Source organism: Festucalex cinctus, chromosome 14, assembly GCF_051991245.1.
Source record: "Festucalex cinctus isolate MCC-2025b chromosome 14, RoL_Fcin_1.0, whole genome shotgun sequence".
Classification (NCBI taxonomy): domain Eukaryota; kingdom Metazoa; phylum Chordata; class Actinopteri; order Syngnathiformes; family Syngnathidae; genus Festucalex; species Festucalex cinctus.
Window position 1 is genome coordinate 15598993 of NC_135424.1, and position 7575 is coordinate 15606567.

Consider the following 7575-nt stretch of genomic DNA (forward strand, 5'->3'; position numbering starts at 1 on the left):
CTTCAGACTTTTTGTGTGTGTGCTTTCTTCACTTGCCACTTTGGCACCTGCATTGCTGGCAGGTCAAGGGAGTGCAGCCTCGTGTTTTGAAAGAGCGATTCACAGATTGTTGAGTAAAGTACAAGTAGCTCGCTCACCGGATTCGCCGTCTTTATAAATGACCTGGAGGTCATTTATAAAGATGGAGTTTGGATTTGCAGCTTGAATAACGCCGACGACATCATGGGACCTGCTTGTTTTGGTGGTTTTGGATCAGTGACCAGCCACCTCAAAAAAAAAAAATTATAAAAATAAAAAAAGCACCAACGGGATTCTACACAAAAATGAATTTCAGGTACCAGTACAACAAAATGATAGACACTAAGTCAGTGGTGGCCAAACTACGGCCCAGGGGCTCTTTGTGGCCTGTCAGCAAATTCTCAGTCGCTTGCGGCATACACTGTCAAGGTCTGATTTGTGAATATTAATTATTCTCAAGTAACCGTTTTAAAAGAACAGCTTACTAGATACTAAACTTATCATTTTAACATAAAGCTGTTATTTAGCAGGGTTTTTTTATTAGAAAATATCAATATTAAATAATTGCTTGAATGATTGATTTCAGTGTTTTTAATACATTAAAACCAAAGAGTTTATATATTTATTTATGATTTCCAATTTATCCTTCAGTTTTTCTGCATGTGGCCCACAAATGAAAAAGTTTGGACAGCCCTGCAATAAACTAAACAATGACTATTACACTAATGGAAACCCAAAAAGCTAACATTAATGTTAAAACACATAATTAACTGAGACGGATTGCCAACTGGGCGTGGTTGAACCGTCGTCAGCGCCAATAGCCAAATCTGGTTTATTTGCAGCCTCCATGTTCCTCCCTATCACATGTCCACTTTATGTTAAATTGTTCAAATGGAATTAAATTACAGTCAAACATGATCAATACTTCACGACTCCGATCATGAGTGGGCTGATCAAGCCTGTCATCGACCGCCCCCACACCCTTCACTTGCGGCGCATATTTGTTATGGCTTGTAAATATGTATACGCATTACGTGCAATGCAAAAACCAGAACATGTTTTCTCTGATGTGGCCAAATGCACTCAAACATCCATCCATCCATTTTCTTAACCAATCCAATGTAATTGTTGGACTTTGACTATGTAGATCCCATGAACCAGTACAGTTAAATAATTCAGTGTTGCACACTTTCCCAAAATAAAAGACTCAACAAAATATACTGTATATTCCAACTAAAATAATCAAGCAATTATTATTTTTAATTATTTAATTTGAAGTCCTGCTCTGTTTTACTATCCTTCTGGTACACCATTTTTTATTTATTTATTTATTTATTTATTTATTTTTACCATGAGCTCATCGAGGAGCTAAAAGACTTCCAGAAATAGTTCGTGAAATTTCACAAGTGAAAAGTTAATTTACGATCATTTATTGTGGCTACATCTCTGTATACAGTATATTATACAGATTGTATGTATTCTTTTATATCTTTTTTCTGTTCGACATTTATGCTCTGCTTTAAAAAAATTTATCCAAAAGTTACTTGTTACTCATTACTTCAGTAGTTTTTTTTTTCTTTGAATACTTATTCATTCTTAAGTAAATTATTTGAATAACTTTTTTATTTTTACTAAAGTAATATTTTTCTTCTACTCTTGAATACTATTTTGGCTACTCTACCCACATCTGCTATTAAGCCATTCCTTCTCAAATAGGAGGTGGGCTCCACGCGGTGCAGTGCCAGGGGGTGAGCCCATGGAACTTTATTTATTTGCCGTACTAAAATAAAGTGTAATTACACATCCACTACAGTAGGTGGCAGTGGTGCTCTCAATATCAGAGACTGTGCAAGGAGTATTAGCTCCTCTGCCGAGGTGGACAACAATTTTATGGACAAATGATACTATTTATAGTCATGACAGAGAGTTCAGGGTGGGGGAGTGGGGGGCAAAATATTTTCTTCTTCCAGGTGGTGATGGGCATGGACAAAACCTAAATTGAGAATCACTGCATTACGTAAACAGGCATTTACTTGGGGCAAAAAAACAAACAAACTGATTATTAGTTTGCTCCTATTTAAAGAAAATTTATCATTGTCATTTTGAGTCCTCGAGTGGATCAAATATCACAACAGAATTTGAACCAAACCAAACCTGACCAGTGTAAACACGGAGAGCAAACTACACACTATGGGCCAAATTTCCTTCAGCAAAGACTAATGATCCTACGGTGTTGGGTGTGTTCATTTCTCTCCCTGACTTGCTTGGAAAATGGGCAAGGCTAAAAATCTGATCACCACAGTGACCCACTGTGATTGTGATGTCAACCACAACGATAGCCAATCGAGAGGTGCCCTGTAGCGTGCACTACTGTTGGACACGATTGGAGGGGCAACTGGTTGTTGTGAGTCACTCATCACAATAAATATGAAAAGAATGGTTTTCATCCACTGTGCGGCACTTTGGCTAGTTTCATGCAGCTCTTGAAGCCCTTTTCACAATGAACGTAGCTGGGTGCAGTGCGCTAACGCATTCATTGTGTATGTGGTGAGGGGCAGGGAGCATAGAATGGAGAATTGTTGGATGGCGCAAACGCAAGTCACCTTGAATTTAAAAAGAAAAAAAAACAATCTATTTCAAGAGCTGCATCACCGTGACATCAGGAAGCTTTTCTGGGGAGGAAGGGTGTTTTACTTATTTATATTGGCGGACTTATTTACCGCTAACGGCATGAAGGATGCCTTAATACAGTGCATTTGACAGATGCGTTTTGTCGAGGTGCGGTCTATTTCACGTCTAGACCAGTGCGAAAAGCCTCACATTTACTTCCTGGTAGGCTGCTACGTCAGCACTTCCAAATATTGGTACGCTGTTGTTTGGACCCACTGAGCGAGCAAGTGAAGTGAAGTGTGCGTGCGTGTGTGAGGACACGTTGGATGGAACGGATTACATTTCGTCCACCAAGGTACTGAAAATTTGATTCCATGGCATAGTTATTAATTGTTGTTTTTTCAAATTACAATTTTTATTGTCATTGCACAGTGGACAATGAATTGCTTTGATTTTTATGTGTTTTTACGACATCCTATAAAAACACAAAGAGGGCCTCCAACAGCTTTGTGGTGAAAAGCTGACGAGTAACAAGTTTTCACAGCCCTTTGGCAGCTTCCATATTTATGTTCCACCAACTTGCAGAAAGGCCAAGCGGATGTCAGGACAGATTGTCCCTGGAAGAAAGGGAGTTTAAATGTTAATGACTTCATTTAAATGTTGCATGTCAGAGCCGAGGGTTCCGTGAATCGGAGCCATAGATCAGTGTCAGGGGAAACGGCTCCATCGTCCTGCTGCTGTGCACAGGCTCGGCAGAACAGCCACTTCAGTGCTACAATAACAAAGCGCCGACTCCACAAAAACAGCCCGAGGCCCTCCATTCTACTCGCTCCAATGTCGGAATTGCCGCGGAAGAAATTGTTCATCCGTCGTAGAATAAAAACTGGCAGCAGCAAATCCTGCGGATCTGCACGTGCACCTATTTCGTGCTTGTGACAAGCTCGAAAAAGCTTTGAGTGACACGTGTAGCTTTCTTGTTTGTCACTTTCTATCTGGCAGGCCTCATCAAGGTGCGGCGGGATGATACGCGACGTGCACCATTTATTCCATTTTCCACATGAAAGCGCTTAGGGACCCGTCTTACATAAACATGCATTAGCAGCCCCCCCGCCAACGCCACACCACGGCGAGCCTGCGCCACGCTTGATGTTAACACAGCGCAAACAAATTGGGGAGAAATAATTCCAGCTCGAAAGCCTTAAATCCCAGCACAAGATAAGCGTTTTCATCTGAAGTACAGTGTTTGTCCTTCATGAAAATTCATCAGCACCCCACAAGAGGCAAAGGCAACACCATAGGTGAACTAAGCTGAGATAAACACCCTAATTGGGATGAAAATTGACGCCATTCATTACGGATGCCTGCCTTCAAAGGTGTGGAGATGCTCTGAAAAATGTTGAAAGGAGCTGCAGCGTTGCTTTGAACAAGGGAGAGAGAATGTGTCGATTCAAGTCCCGCAGCACACGACGCAGATCACATTTATTGTCTGACTGGAAAAAAAAAAAAAAAGTCAGTTTGTCTGGTACTGATGGCCCCACGTGACAAGACAAGAGAAAGAATTAGATCAACTAATTCCGTCTTTGGCCCTTTCCCTTTTGTTGCTCTAATTATCAACGCGATAATAATGTGCTGACTCGGGCGAACGGCAAAGTTTTACTACCATTGTTGCGGGAGCGCAGATAAGGCCAGTCATTCAGTATCGCAGAGCTTTATTTTCTTGTCTATAAAAATCATAATAACTTTCATTACCAATCAGCAATGTAGGCATTGGGAATCGTTAGGAGATTATTCCGATGATTTCCCATCTGCTTTCCGAGAAAATCGTTTAGTGAGGATGCACAAGAGTGACATCCGCACCTGAATCCACTTCCCTCCCGTTGTCAGTAACGAAACAAAGATTGGATCGGACTGCTTTAAGGAAAATAAGACAACTCAGCTGAGGATGAAATAGTAATGTGTGCGCGGCGGCCTTTTGTCGGGAAAATTATGAAGCAGTTTTGTGCGTTGAACTCAGGAAAATGAAGAAGAGCAGCCATGATTGCAACATGGAGGATTGGACTTAATTTTGGTCCCTAACGATTGTTCTTCTATTCTCAGTCTTTCTTAACACATTCACTGCCAATCCAGGAATAAAATATTGACATTGACATCTTTTTCCGTCAATGGCAGTGAATGAGTTAAAAGGGAAGTCAACCCAAAAATTGTCTTTACAATATGTTCTGTGCAACCCCACTCGTCACACTATTCGGATTATTATCGTGTTTGTGGAATATGAATTAAGCAGCAAAATCCACCTGTTTTTATCTATCTCAGGGGGCGGCCATTTTGCCACTTGCTGTCAACTGAAAATCGCATCACAGTTGGTAAGGTATGGACCAGTCACGGCTCAGCTTGCAAACGTCACATGACCAAACTCAAAAAACAAGTGAGTCGTGATTTGTTGTTACCTGAGCCGTAAGCAACTTTTCAGTCAATAGCAAGTCGCAAAATGGCCGCCGCCTAAAATGGATAAAAGTGGGTGGATTTTCCTCACCACAGTAGTTTCCTATAAAACTTTTTTTAAGTGATATTTTTGTTTTTGCACATTTTGACTAAAGTTAGAAACACTGTTATCGGGTGTAATTTCAGCATGCAGTTGGCGTGGCTGCTTTAGAGTGCCTCATTGTCAGCCGTGATTGCGCTCGCCAAAGAGATAAGGCGGAAGAACAAGGCTAAAAAAAAATTTTTTTAAATTAAATCAGGTGTGATAGCATATGGACAGTGACCGTTTTAGAGTACCTCATAGTTGTGGTGTGGAAAAACCATTTACAAAAACTTGGTGAGATGCTTTACAGCCACTGGAGGCTTTAAGCGACAAATATTTTCATAGTTCAAACATATAGGCATGGAATGTGTAGGTATGTTATTTGGAAGCATAAAAAAGATGCAACCCAATTTTTCCAGGTCGCAGGTGGTATTGATTGACAATTGAACAGGGCGTTGCTATACATACGTTTTAAAAATATATATATAATCATTCAAATTTGTCGGGTTGTTCAAATTTCGAAGTCACATTTATCCTAATTCTACAGAGCCTTTAACACTTTAAATCTCTGCATCAGAGCCCTGTTATAAAAAAAAGATACGTTGACACATGCATTGACAATTACCTCTCAACGTGGAGTATTGCCGGGTTGACTTGCTCTCGCCCATTCTGTACATGTGAAGACCTACATCGCTGGAAGAGGGGAAAATGCCGATGTGTCATTTCTCATAGCAATCCAACAAATACTTCAAACGCACACTGACTTCAAATGTGACGTTATGACTGGCTTTGGGTCATTTATGAGGTCAGTTGCTATGGTTCTTTATTTTGTCACGTGTGTGGGGCGGGGCCTGCAGTCTTTCATCTCCAGTCGCCAGAATGTCTCGTTTCCTCTGGTGCAAATTCTCCTCCTTCCATCATTTGTAGCCAAGGTAACCAAGGACAGATTTTCAGTACAATTTTGTGTTCCTTTACAGTTATGCTTCCTCCGTAAGTTTCAGGTAATATTGCTCACAATTAAAGCAAGAAAATTTGGAATGGAATTGCAATTTGCCTTGCAACTAATCAGTAATCGCTGCCGCATGTTTTGTGTTGTATTCTTATTGAACAAAGCACCTACTGTCCAGGGACAGTGAGAATGAATAAGTAGTGACTTAACAAGTCATGCTGGGGGAAGATTGGGTTTCCTGGATTCCTGCAGATTTTCACTGCAGCCACTTAATGGCAAAGCACTTAAGCACAGTCACCTACGGGACAGAAACTAGCGGAACAGTCGGGAAGTAGCAAAGGTCAGTTTGTAAAAATGTTACATGAAGTCCACTTTTGCAAAAGCCAACCTCTGGGGGGGGGGGGGGGAACACACAGTGACTGCTGGTGAAGTTTTATACTGTCAAGGTTTGACAAAATTGCTAACTATTTTTACAGCTTCATTAGCTTCCGTCACCTCACACACTGTTTTAATTGGATCACAATTTGCAGTTATAGTATACTAATATCATATGCTATTCTGACAACTTTACTTTCTCAAAATGTGTGTTATGGTGTTGAAAGACATGCCAACATGATACCACTTAAGTTAGCCATTAGCTTATCATTATTAGCTGCTCCTATTTTGGAAAATGGCACTGCAGAAATCTTCCAATATTAGTTTCAGTGACAGCAGAATGTATGTGAATGTACTCATAAATGACTCAGTAGTGCCATCTCAGTGGTGACATCAGTGCCATTGTTGAACAGCATTGACTGTCATCAGGCTAAATTGCAGCGTATCATCATGTTCAGTCTTCAGTCCCGGGTGAGGCTCAGCGGTTCCGTCAATGCCGAGAACATTGCTTGAACAATAAAACAAAATGAGATTGCTGGAAGCACATCACTGTTGTGAAGATTCATTTGTTAGCTGACATCATCATGCGGAGAGGCTAAATGCTCGTAAATTTATCTGATCAACACTGGCAAATATTAAGTTGACAGTGTACCATCACAAGGATTTAGGTATTTGCTGTAATTCCAATTTGTAAACTAGACATTTGTCATTTGTGGAGAAATTTCGAGTAGTGAAGGCTGAAATGCTGAATGCAAAAAGTACTGAAACATGGAATGGTTTTGAACAATGTAAAATATGGGATGATATTAAAAGATATGAGCCATTATTATTATTATTAGTAGTAGTATTATAAGATATTATCAGCTGTAATGTCTTAATTTGCCTGATATCATTGACTGGCTCAGTGAAATAAGACATTCCATGTTATAGTCCATGTTAATCAGTGTTTCTTGACGAATTTTTGAGTTGTTGAAAGCATCATCAGGAATGAGTAGTTTTTTTGTTGTTTTTTTGTTTGTTTTTTGTGGGTATTGTAATGGTGAAAATGTTGAATTTTTGGCCAGTGGTAATTGTTGCCAAGTTGAAAATTGTTCTCAAG

General features: G+C 40.1%; 1 long non-coding RNA gene across 3 annotated transcripts in view; it reads right to left on the bottom strand.

The window, feature by feature from the left end:
• The window catches only part of LOC144001040 (uncharacterized), a 129742-nt gene extending 123819 nt beyond the window's left edge, over positions 1–5923 (bottom strand). For all 3 annotated transcript variants that reach the window (XR_013278360.1, XR_013278361.1, XR_013278362.1), the window contains exon 1: positions 5778–5923. This is a non-coding gene — a long non-coding RNA (uncharacterized LOC144001040). The remainder of the gene's footprint in view (positions 1–5777) is intronic.
• Between the last annotated feature and the right edge of the window lie 1652 nt (positions 5924–7575).